Source organism: Planococcus citri, chromosome 4 (assembly GCF_950023065.1).
Source record: "Planococcus citri chromosome 4, ihPlaCitr1.1, whole genome shotgun sequence".
Taxonomy (NCBI): domain Eukaryota; kingdom Metazoa; phylum Arthropoda; class Insecta; order Hemiptera; family Pseudococcidae; genus Planococcus; species Planococcus citri.
Genome location: NC_088680.1, coordinates 20140859 through 20153508, shown reverse-complemented (window position 1 = coordinate 20153508; position 12650 = coordinate 20140859). Strand labels below are relative to the sequence as shown.

The 12650-nt window shown below is 33.0% G+C and overlaps 1 protein-coding gene and 1 long non-coding RNA gene across 9 annotated transcripts in view; one reads left to right on the top strand and one right to left on the bottom strand.

The window, feature by feature from the left end:
• Positions 1 to 12650, bottom strand: part of LOC135842327 (uncharacterized) — a 406653-nt gene that overhangs the window by 56892 nt on the left and 337111 nt on the right. The gene's annotated exons all lie outside the window — the stretch shown is intronic.
• The window catches only part of LOC135842321 (receptor-type guanylate cyclase Gyc76C-like), an 89255-nt gene that overhangs the window by 47425 nt on the left and 29180 nt on the right, over positions 1 to 12650 (top strand). For 5 of the 7 annotated variants that reach the window (XM_065359724.1, XM_065359723.1, XM_065359718.1 and 2 more), the window contains one exon: positions 9307 to 9409. The gene's annotated coding sequence lies outside the window, so the exon portion shown is untranslated. Of the gene's footprint in view, positions 1 to 9094; positions 9127 to 9306; positions 9410 to 12650 lie in introns of those variants that run through there. The other 2 variants (XM_065359722.1, XM_065359720.1) reach the window with 2 other exon arrangements.

Here is a 12650-nt window from a genome sequence, read left to right as displayed (position 1 = left end):
CCTTTCGATGAAATCGTAGTTTTTGAGAAAAATTTGTTCAGAAATGGTTGAATGTATCTATCTACGAGTGCAGCCTCAATTATTGATCTCCTTCTATGATCAGAATTTGGATTAAAAAAATTTGCATTTTGGTATTTTTGTACCTTCACTTCTGAATTCTTCAAAAATTTTACAATTTTTTTTGGATTTTTCGCCTAGATTCTGATAAAGTTTGAGTATACGTTCACCTCCTTTTTGTGGATACTTCATCTGTAGCTTTTTTCTATGGTGAAATACTATTTCCAAACTCCAAACGTAGCCAATCATTTGGCATGGCAACATTTTTGTGAAATTAGCATTCGATGAGAGTTATTTCGCGTGAAATGGTAACACTGACGTAAAAATTTCCCAATGCTCGTAAATTTATGATTATCATTGTGTACATGATGGCTCAAAATGCAACGTTCAGTGAAGTTGAACTTTCTAATTAGGTATACGAGTAATTTTTATTTTCAGCTCGAAAACGAGTTTTTTACAAAAAAATTTAGCACACTTTTCTGGTGAGAAATTTTATGCTCTGCAATTTCGTTTCTCGTTATTTTTTCGTATAACTTATATTCTATTTCAAAAATTGAGTTTTGAATAAAAAATTTCAAACTCAAACTGATGAAAAAATTGATTTTTTGGGGAAAAATTAGAGATTTTACTTAAAAAAAAAAAAATGACGTACGAAAAAGTACGTAAATTCAAGAGCATTTGATTCTCCACCAATGCAGTATATAATCTACAAATCGAATATTTTGATCAAAAATCAGGAAGTCCCACTTGAATTTGTGATGGGAAATTTGGATAAGTGTTTTTTTCATCACAAAACAATTTATTTTTGGGAAAAATCAAGAAAATGTACTTTTAAAAACACAACACCGAACCCCAAAATTTAATTATTTAATTTTTAGGGATCTTCTGAAAAAATTAAATCGGATCAATTTTTCATTTGAACATACCTACCTAAGTATCTAGGTATACCTTATTTTTGAACTTAAACTACCAAATCAGTCAAAAGAGGTTTCAAGTCTTTCTGAAACCTCTAGCGCGATTTTTGATTTTTCAATTTCAAAAAATTACCATGAATGAAGCCATAAATTAAATTCTTATATTATTTTATGAATTCAAATTAACCGTCTTCGTGAGATTTTCGATCGATCTCAGCACCTGTTCAGAATTTAGATTCAAAAATGTTTCCAGTGATTGTTTTTTATGGGAGGGGGAGGAGAGAATTGTTAAAAAATATTTTCAAAAGTAACTGCTTTAGAAGCTTGTGTTGGTATTTGAACAGCTGTGGAATTCGGCTTTGAAAATTTCTATCTTAATTGACTGAAAGGGTCACAAAGACATATTATTCAAGTTAACATGTGCTGAATTTAATTTTGGCTCGTTTATGTCAATTTTTCCGAAACTTGATTAAAGCTCTGAAAGAGACTAGAAAATTGAAGGAAACCATGATTAATTGATTCAAGAGATTGAAATCAGGGTAGTGAACTAAATTTTAGCTTTTTGTGTCAATTTTATAGAATTTTGATTTTTTTAAAAAACATTTTGAGTCGAATCTGAGTTGTCAAAAATCCTCAAAAAATCGCCAGTTTTTAAAATTTAGTCTCATGGTGTACCCTCAGATGTTCAATTTTCTTTCAAAAAAATGAAGAAATAGAAAATTGTACATCATATCCGTTAATGTAGGATAACAATACAGTTGAACCGGTTGAACTTGATGGAATATTTTACTCATAATTGGCAGCAACACATAATCTGAGTCTGTATATTGACGTGAAACTCGAAGTACCAAAATTGAAAGCTTCTTTATAACGGCAATCGAAAAACTAGCAAAAGTAATTGAAAAGTTAAGAAATAGGGCTACTCCAACTTTTCAATGAAAAATCACAGAACTTTCAATTTACAATAATTATTATAAACGGTTTCATTGAAAAATGACAGAAGAACTTTTCAATTATTTTATTTTATATTTTTCAATTACCATTAAACGAGCCTTAAAAGGATAAATGCAATATCAGATGTTTTTCCCGTTATATTGGCAACATTTCGTTGGAAAAACACGTCAGAATTGTAGAACTGCGATAACGTCGTCGGTAAATGACTTATGTAAAATTGAAATTTTTCTGTTTTTTCTTTTTTTTTTGGTTCGATTTTTTTGGTGGAGCTATGGAGCTTCAAAGTTTTCCAAAATGACCGAAAATGGAAAATTTCACTCGCAAATTATCGGAAGGGAAGGGAAGGGGAGGGGAGATTTTTTCACAAGTCCGTCTACATTTGGTGGAATATTTCAAAAATGCAAAAATATTCATTTTTTAGGCTTCTGCTTTTGTTTAAAACGGTGGCGAAATTTTTTCAATATGTTTCACTCTTGAAATTATAGCACGAAAAATGACATTTCTCGTCGATTCGTTGACAAATTGGGGAGAGGGGGGATTTTTTCACATGTTCGTCTACGGTCTACATTGGTAAAATAAAATATCTCAAAAATGCAAAAATTTTCATTTTTAGGTTTCTGAGGGTATTTTTGCAGTCCAATTTTTTGATATTTTATTCTACATTTAAAGGACTAAAACTGAGAATTTTTTCAGAATTTTTACTCGTCGAGATCATAGTTAACTTATATTCAAATTATAAGTTTTTAAATCGATTTTTTTAGGTTTTTGAAAGTATCAACACTGATTTTGCTATTGTTCGTCGATTACCCTCTCAAAGTACCACAATTTGAAAAAAAGTTCAAAATTCTATACCTCTTACAACCGGAGCAATTTGCAACTGAAATTTTGCATTTTCGGTCATTTTGGAGAACTTTGAAGCCTCACAGCTCCGCCCAAAAAAATCGAAAAAATGTCCAGTCTGCGTCATTCGTCATCGTTTGATGACCTCTACACATGATCTGATTTTGAAAAAAATCGAAGACTCCTCGTTCAAAAATCCGCCAGTTGAAATGTAGGCAATGCAAAGATTTTTTTGTTTTTTTTTTCAACTCGAAGTCATCTGTATGGTGTTCATGAAGTGTTCAATTTTTCTTTTTGTTTTCGGAACATAATCGATTCAAAAACATTTTTTTCAATATATGCTTCTAAACCGATTGTGTTCTTTGATTTTTTTTGCACTTTCCAAACTTCTGCTCAAGTAGGTAGAGGTACTCAATGTTCTCGATGTTCTTGTAATCAACACTCATGACAGTCATGACGTTACATTTTCATGGAATTCCTTCCTTCGCCTTCACAGCTGACCTCTATCAAACGTGAAAATGTTGAATTCATCTTTATTAAATTTAAATCATCGAAACGTTATCGACGAAATTACTCATGGCGTTTTCCTTTGTGTACGTGGAGTTGATGCAACAGCGGATTTAAAAATAGCCCCGTATGAGTCTATAATGATAATTGAAGATAATTGGTGATTCATCATTATTTATTTGTTCTTATTTCGCTACAATAAAATCATTTCGCATTTCACAGAATTACAATTTGTGTTGTGAAAATAACCAAAGGTTGAAACGAAAAATTGTATTCATTTTTTTTCTTGGAAATTTCAACAAGCATGGTCTACTCAAATTCACCTCACATAGCAAATTAAAGAGAAAGGGCTATTGAGATTCAATTATTATTGCTCTAATTTACGAATAGGTAATCCTGTTGTGTGAGAATTCAACTGAAATAACGACTCATGTGGGTTTTATCTCAAATTCTTGTGCCAAAAATCATCTCTTTCGTGGTATAAGATATCAACCAATGATGAAGTTTTTATTCGAGTATGCTTAAAGATCTTCCGTTTATTAATTAATTGATTAATCAATTACAACACGCTACATTATTTCCATTGAAAAATAAACAAACACCCAATTAATTCTCGGAATTGATGAAGTTGATGTGTAGACTCTGCTGTCTTTTTTCTTTCCCACCGTTATCATCATCATCATTAATAATGTGTACTCGACTTGAAGACGCATTACCATGACGGAATTTTCCAACACGAGTTGACATGTTCTCAAAGTCAACGATTTTCGTCTAGCTAGCAAAACTGCAGCAATTTCCGATGCATTGGAATTTCCTCTCAGTTTTAAATCGATCGTATTTCCAAAGTCAAACGAATGGCTGCATCGTTTTTCATTACTCTCGTATTACATCGCGCCATGTCACATGCCAGAGTATAGGTATGTATTTTGCAGAGGTTTTTGTAAGCTTGCAAAATATTGTGGATGTAGCATCTATATACTTGATTGAATAGTGGACTATACATTTCGTACACGTGCAGATGATGAAGATTCCGTGAGTACTAGCTGCCTATCTCATATTACCTGCGTGTAGAGAAAAGTCCATCCTATGACTTCTGAATTTTTGAAGATTCAAATGTTCGTTTCTCATGATCTGTGCTGAAAAATATGGCTTTATTATTAATTCCTTCAGGATGTCTGGTATATCCAAAAATTAATATTTCATTGTTTAGGATAGAATTGAATTTTTTTGGCGACTAAAATTTTCAAGGAGGTTGTGATATGTTCTGGCAGAGTGCATTAAAGATGTATTCAGATATTTTGAGGATTTTTTCATTCACGTGAGCGGATTTCAAAATTGAATTGAGTATGAAAATCACCTTCCACCCTCTCCACTTAGCTTCATTTTCCTCCCTAGATTAAATGACAATATAAAGATATGTAAGTTCCAATAAGTACCAATGCAGCCAATGCAGTATCCCTTATGTGCTTACATAAATCTAAACGCGTCCTTTAAAAATAGATTGAAATTTCTTGTTTTTCATGTAGTTATGACGATATTTTTAGAACCCCTGAAAATGAGGTCAAGGTAGTAAAATCGTGTTAGACGGTTTTGTTAGGTAAAAATACGAATGTTGTACTCATTTGCTTTGAAATTTTTTCAGTGACTAAACTTTTTTTCTATGCAGTTTTTCAAGATGATTTTCGAACTAAGAACTTACTACCTTGATTTTTTTTTAGGAGTAATTATTTGCGTGTTCAACTCATCCAAGAAGTTGCGAGACTGTCATGTCGAGGAAATTTTTTTCGCTACTGATAGTGATATCTCCATTTTCTTGTAATTTCATTTACATAACTACATAGCTTGTTTCCTCGAAAAATTCGTGATTCAAGTTGTATTTTGGCAAAATACATAGTTTCTTCGTAATATTTTAGGAAAAAGAATTCACACCTCACACCTTATTAGAAACGTAAAAATATTGAAGTTTGATTTATCAGACTGTTCAAGAACTTGAATCAGTCAGCTTAATGATACTTTTGGAGATGCTGATACAAAAATTCAAGGTCTAGTTTTGAGTCCACTTGCTCATCCAAGTGAAAAGTTGAAGGGGGGGGTAGAAAGCTGGAAATTTACCAAATGTAGGTACATCTACATACAAGTGTGCAGTATCTTGAAGTTTATTTTTTCGACGATAAAGATTATGGATTTGGTAATGTGAATTTTTTGTGAGAGGGTGAGGTTGGGAGGAGTCAGATACATAAATAAGATGAGTAGGTAATTGAAAGTTTGCCATTTCTTTGAGCGATTTTTATTCCTCCGTATTGATATTTTTGAGGTCCCCTCCCCTCCCCTCCCTAACCCAAAATTTCAGTTCCAAAGTTCGATTTTGAATTTTTGGCAAATGTTTGGAAATTCAGAAACTTTGGAAATGCTGTTTCGAGAGCAATTTTCAAACGTTTTCATGAAATAAACAATTTTTAGAACAAAGTGAACCAACGTGAAGAATTCCTTCAATTCAACTCCCACACATCAACTTTTCTAGTTTTGAGCCGTTCTGGAGCCTCCAGCGATTTTTCAATTTTCTCCAGAAACCTCAAATTACGCTGGTGAACGTCAAGATCCACAACAATTGGGCTAAAATTGTCAATCCTGATTTTTTCCATTTTTTTTTTTTAGAAAAGCTGAAAATTTCAAAAAGTCTTACTGTGTTCCAAAAATTGTCCAAAAGTTTCTAAAAAAGTCTATTTTTACCTTTGAAAAAATGCAAAACAATCCCACTTAGAAAGAAAAAAATCGAATTTTTTTGTCAATAGTTTCCAAAAATTGCTCTTTTTTGATTAAATTGTCAAATTTTTACTTTTCAACAAAAAAAGTCCCTTTCTTCAAAATTGCTATAGATATTTTCTTTTTTTCCAAAAATTATCCGAAAGTCTCGCTTTTTTGTCTGAAATTGCCAAAAAGTGACGCTGTTTAGTGTTTCGCAATAATTCTCAAAAAAATTCTGCTTTTTGATAAAACTGTAAAAGTCCTGCTATTTGCCGAAAAAAAGTCCAATATTTCTCGCATTTTAATAAAATTGCTAACAATTGTCTTTTTTGCAAAAAAAAACCCGAAAGTCCCATTTTTTTTCCAAAAACTGTTTAAAAGTCTCGTTTTTCATCAACAATTGCCAAAAAGCACTTCCTTCTCACAATTGTCAAAATCTAGCGTTTTGCCAACAATTTTTTTTTTGGTAAGAAATTACAAAAATTCTCATCTTGTTGCTAAATTTTGCCATAAATAGAAAAAAAGCTCAACTTTTGTTAAAATTGCCAGTTGGCAGAAATTGCCAAAAATCCGCGCCTTTGTGCTAAAATTTTCAAAGTCTTGCTTTTTGCCAACATTTTCAAAAAAGTTGCAAAAAGTCCCACTTTTTCGACAAAAATTGCAGTAAAGCATCATTTTTTTGCCAAGGTCTTGCTTTTTGCCAAAGTGCTGAATTTTTTAAACCTAAACATGCCAAAAATTGTTGTACTTTTTTCTCAAAAAACTATCTACTTAACTGAAAAATGTCGCTGCTTTGCTAAAAATTCCAAAATGTCATATTTTTTCAAAAATTGCCTAAAAGTTTCTTTTTTGCCAGAAAAAGCCTGCCTTGTGCTAAATTGAAAATTGTCAAAATCTTGCTTTTTTTGCCTAAAGTTGTCAAAAAGTCCTACTTTCTGCTAATACTGGCAGAGTTTCAATCGAGTTTCATTATCAAATTTCAATTGAAATGTTCTCGCAAATTTTTTTTCTATGTTGAGATGTTTCGCCCACGTCTTCTTGTAACTTTGTTGGTTATTTTTTCGTTATTTTATGTTTGCTAAATTACTCTCTTTTTTTGGAAAAAAACATAGTACCGAGTCCTGTAAAATCAAAAATGTGTATTTCTTTCCAAGTACGAACCATGTGTGAATTGCTTCATTGCAACTATTTTAATTTGAAAAATTTTAGTTTCTGGCCATTCTGATGGTTTCAGTAAGTTTTCAATTTTCCTCATAAGTTTGAAATCGCTGTGAACTTTGAAGGGATTAAAAAAAATTGAATTCCAATTTCTGCAACTTCGGTTAGTTTTTATTGGACACCATTTTGATCATTTTTAGGTGATTTTTTTCTAAGCTGTGTCAGTTCAAAAGCAAAATTTTCAATTCTAAAAATTTTTTTAAAAATTGAATTTTGAGTAATCGCGCAAAAAAAAATTCAAATCTCGAATACTACAGAATTTCTTCTCGACCGCGTATCCGTGGTTAGATTGTTGAATGACGAACCTTTCTTTTCAATGGGATTACTTCTGCAAACATTTTTCGAGATGTGGCCTTTGCAGCACCTCGGTCAGACCCCGAACGACTACCTGTCGTTTCCCACGCAAACGTCGTGAGAGTTGTTGTGCCTACGCGCGATTGTCTCAATTCGCAACGAGGGATGATCTGATCATCGAGTGATCGAGATGAAAAATTCACCAATTGTTTCCTTCTGAGAAGAAGCTAATTACGTTAGAGCTCTGTAGAAATTTCGATTTTTTTTTCATGTAGTGTGAATAAAGGCCCCTCCGCATTGTGGTCTTTTAAAATCTGTGATAATGAAGAATTTCTCTCTCTTTACCCTCTTCCACAATGTTAATTGATGGTCGGTTTGCAATCGAGAAACATTAGGACCATCATTTACGATGGTAATGTGATTCTCTGTCCATTCCTCCCCCTCCCTCTCCAGTCGTACGCACTTTTTAGCATCATTTATGATGCTGCAGCCCACGGAATCCATAGAATTTGTCGGATGAGTCCATGTGATGATCTCGTGACAGAAAATGGCGAAAAGCATGATTGAATGCGATATTAGAGGGTACTATAAAAAAAAACATCACCTAATGGTATTTTAATTCGTCCTCATTACGTGTTTTCTTTTTTGACCGGGCATGTGGCAAATTACGAGTGTTTCTAGAAATCGAATCTTACGATACGATGACGTCGATGACGTACATGGCTCAGGTATTCCAGGTGCTCGGCTCTCGGCTCGTCGAGGAATGTAATTGTTCTCACGAGTTTGAGAGATAGTGCCAGTTCCACATCATAAGAATACTCCTTCCTTACGTCGCAGAGGACGTCACACAAAATGAAAACAATTTCGCCGTCGAGTCGCAGATCGCGATTGGAGGATTGGAGTAGAGGTAGAGGTTGACTGACGTCAACAATGTGATTCGAACTCGCGATATGATTAACACGTCGATTACCAAACAGTGATAAAAATCTAACCTACCTAAGCAAAATATTTATTATTGTGCGCTTCGCACGATTATTTTACTACTACGATTCTACGATTCTACGTAAGGTACGATTTACATTATTTTAATAATCGTACACGGGCACGGGCGCCAATTTACCTACCACTGTTAGTCATCCTCACAGAGTAAACTAGTCCAGTTCTCGGACTCCTCGTGACTTTCGCCTCTTGCCTCTCTTCGCCTTCCATATTTATGCGATATAGCTTCGATAGCGATATCAACAGTTCTAAAAATAGACACAACTCTTCGCCCTTCGCTCACTATATTACCCGTTTGTTAATCCGTTTTTCTATGTGATAGCGTACATGTGCTCTATTATAGTTTTTTTTTCTTTCTTTTTTTTTATCACTTGTTGTCTTGTATTCTCTTCCGCCTGGTCCCTCCCGGGCCCCGGGGTCGAACGTCTCTCTTTCTCTGGCTGATGTGTAGTACTGGTTGTATGGTGTCTTATGTGTGACTGTGACTGTTGCGAGTGTATTCTCTTATGTACATGCTAATTACGACGACAGTTTCTTGATTTTTTGTCGTCGTCGTCGTCGTTGTCGCGATGATGAGCTTTTTTTCCTCAAGTAAGATGTACGTCTATGTCTATGTACAGTACCTACTCATATATGTGTATTTGTATGCTGTATCCGTATCTGTGTAATATGATGTGATGTGCTGTCTTCTAATGAAATTGTTTACCCTTTTTTGTCTTGTGACCGTCATCACCGTGTGTTTATTTTATTTCATTATTTTTATTGTTTCTTATTGCAGATGGATCGTTGAATGCGGTCTAGCGCGAAAAAGAAGTGTTATTTATCATTACGATGAAGAGAGATGAAATGAGGCGTAGACGTCTTGATCGCCTCGTCCACAGGTACGTAATCAAATTTTGTACATTTTTTTGTGTGTAATTATATGCTTCGTGATTAGGTAGTTCAATTAGAGTTTGGTCACAGCTGATACGCAGTGTGCAGGTTGTGCACCTGCTAAAAATGAACGACGAATGTAATTTTATGAGTAATGTGCATACGTAAAAATTACAAAGATAGATGAAGGTAGAGTAAATGTATGAGGATTCCGGTTAGAAGACTTCGAAGAGTTACTACACCGATGATTTAGAGTTTAGAATGAGGTTGTACTGTAGGTTTTCATAGAAGAATTGAGCTAGATCCTTATGAATTTGATCAAATTTGAATCTAAATCCAAATTTCAAAGACTTTCGTGCATTTAAATGTTATTCTGAAATTCTCTAATTCTCAGATTCGTTCATTTTGGAGAAAACAATCGAGTACCCATATGCAAAATATGTTCCTATTTTTGAAATTGGAGCCCTTTGGTGCCCTTCTAGTCCCTCATTTTTTTGAATATATCGGGGGGGGGAGGGACACCGAGGGCTGAGAGTAGATTTTCAAACACTTAATTTGCCAAAAAAAAGTCCCTTATTTGGCTAAAATTGCCAAAAAATGGATTTTTTGCAAAAATGGTCAAAAAATTCCCATTTTTGTTAAAATTTTTAAAGATTTGCATTTTACCCAAAATTGTTGGAAAAATCAAAATTTTGTAAAAATTGATAAATAGTCCTATTTTTCCCTGAAACTTTGTCGAAAAGACCTAATTTTTGTAAAAATTGTCAATAAGCCCCATTTTTGGTCATTATTTTCAAAAATCCTAATTTTTGCCAAAATTGTCCAGTGGTTTGGTTTTTTTGCCAAAACTTCCAAAGGTTATTGATTTTGCTCAGCTGTCTGAAAAATCCTGTGTTTTTCAAAATTGCTCAATAGAAGTAGTGTTCTTTGCCAAAATTACCAAAAAAGATAATTTTTTTCATGTTTTTGCCAATTGCTAAACAGTCCTGTTTTTTGTCAATATTTCCAGGGGAGAAGTCTCACCCTATACAGGATCATTCCATGCCAAATTAGGCAAAATTCGCTCAAAGGGTTATCGATTTTTTTCATATTTTGTAGAGATCATCAAACGATGAGAAATGGCCTAAACCGGAGGCCCCTACGATTTTTTTTAAGGCAGAGGGGATTTTGAAAATTTTCAAAATGGCTGCCAAATGAAAATTGCAAGCGCCTGTAGGGGTGGTTCTAACAACTTTACGGTTGAAACTTCTTTTTTTCATTTCATTCTACTTTTCAAGGGCTATAAATTTGTTCATGATGCTAAAAATCAGTGTTGCCTTTTTTGATGATACAAAAAAATCAATTTGAAAACTTGTAATTGAAATGAAAATGTGAAAGCATGGATTGAAAATTCTAAAAAAATCTCAAAAATAGCCCTTAAAATCAATTTGCTAAAAAAATCGAGAAGAAAGAAAAATTAAGAATTGATAAAACTTCACTTTGAAACACACAATTTAGAAAAATTCGCGAAAAAAGTAAACTGAAATTCAAAAATTGAGAAAAAATAGCAATAAAAAGTGAAATAGAGTGTAGAAAAGATTGTGAGTGAAATTGCTGTAAACAATTTCTGAAACATATTTTTTCTATGTATAATGTTGACTATGCTTCAACTTTTTCCTTGATAGAAAATAACATTTTTTCTTTGCCTACCTAAATAGAGAAACAATTTACGAAAAAATAAGTTTTTTCAACATAATTTTGGCACACTTGAAAATCTAAAAAAAAATTAACGTCTTATTGTCTAGAAATGTTTTAAAATTGTAAAAGATCCACTTTTCTTTACCCTTTCATCAAATATTCAAATAATGATCACTCGTCAAAAATTCGAAATTTCATCAAACGTTTTTCAAATGTTGGAAAAAATGTTGATATTTCATACGCAAAAATAAAATTTTATGGAATTTTTAAAAAAATTTTAATGGATATGGCGTAGGGATTTTTTTTTTAAAATTTAAAGTGTAGGTAATTATGCTGAAATTATGTTGAAGAAACGCACTATTTTGTGACTGGTGGGGGGGGGGGGTTGAAAAACATTCTCCAATGTTAGGAAAACATTTTTGAGGTGGATGGAGAGATAAAATTTGAGAAACACTGCGTCGAAGTCCAGTGAAAAATTTTGGTTTAAAAAAACAAGCACTTTTCTGAAAAATTTCTGAATTTTGATAGAGATTTTGTTGTAAATCCTGGATCTGTCCTTTGAGTAATGATGCTTGAAATTTTTTCGTTGTTTTCGACCATTTTTTTAAATTACTTTAATGAATTATTTTTTCATTTTGAACAATTTTTAGTCGTACATAATTATTTTCAAAACATTATACCTATCGACTTCTAGGTCATTTTCACTTTTCCGGTTTTTGCTCAATTTATAAGATACTTTATGCTTGAAGTTGTTTCACAAAAGTTTCATGTATTAAATTTTTTTGACGTATTTCGAAATTTTGATCTTGTTTACGTTCGGTTTAACATAATTCAAAATATTCAAAAATAGTAATATTCTAATCAGTCTAATGATTGGAAGAATTTCAATTTGAAACTCGTCAAAATCACATCAAGACGTATACCTAGACCTACTTTTTTTATGAAACAATTTTCATTTTATAAACAGTGTTTTCGTCAGAACGAAGAGAAGAGAGAATTATTACAAACGAGAAAAGAAATGAAATTATATGACTGAAATCTAGCATCTTGACTCTTGATGGTCTCAGGAGCACTCTTTAATGGCACGTTATCAAGGCCGGCCGGCCGGCGATGATCCGAATTCCTCAGCAGTAGGTATAGGTAATGTCTATTATATAAAAACACGAAGACGAATGAACCAGACTATACATACGACAATGTCAAAAGAAAGAGACTACATAGGTAGAAGGAAGTACAAGTATTTGTTTTTTTCGGTGAAAATATCTACGTATACCTGTCACAATAATAAACGAAAATACCTGCTCGAATTTTCTTGGAAAAAGTTGGCAATTTTCAACACTTCTATAGCATAGGTAGGTTAGAAGTCCATGTAGGAAATGACGCTGCTTCGAAAGAAAAGAATGGCTGAAAAAAAAATACAATATGTATCGAGTATTATTCAAGGTCGGTTAGTGTACCTTACCTATGCTTACCACCGGGTAAATGTGTGAATCCTCAATATTCAAAGGGGTAAAGGGAAAGGTTAATTTTACACGTCGACGATTTTCAATCTTACGTTATGATTTCCTGTTC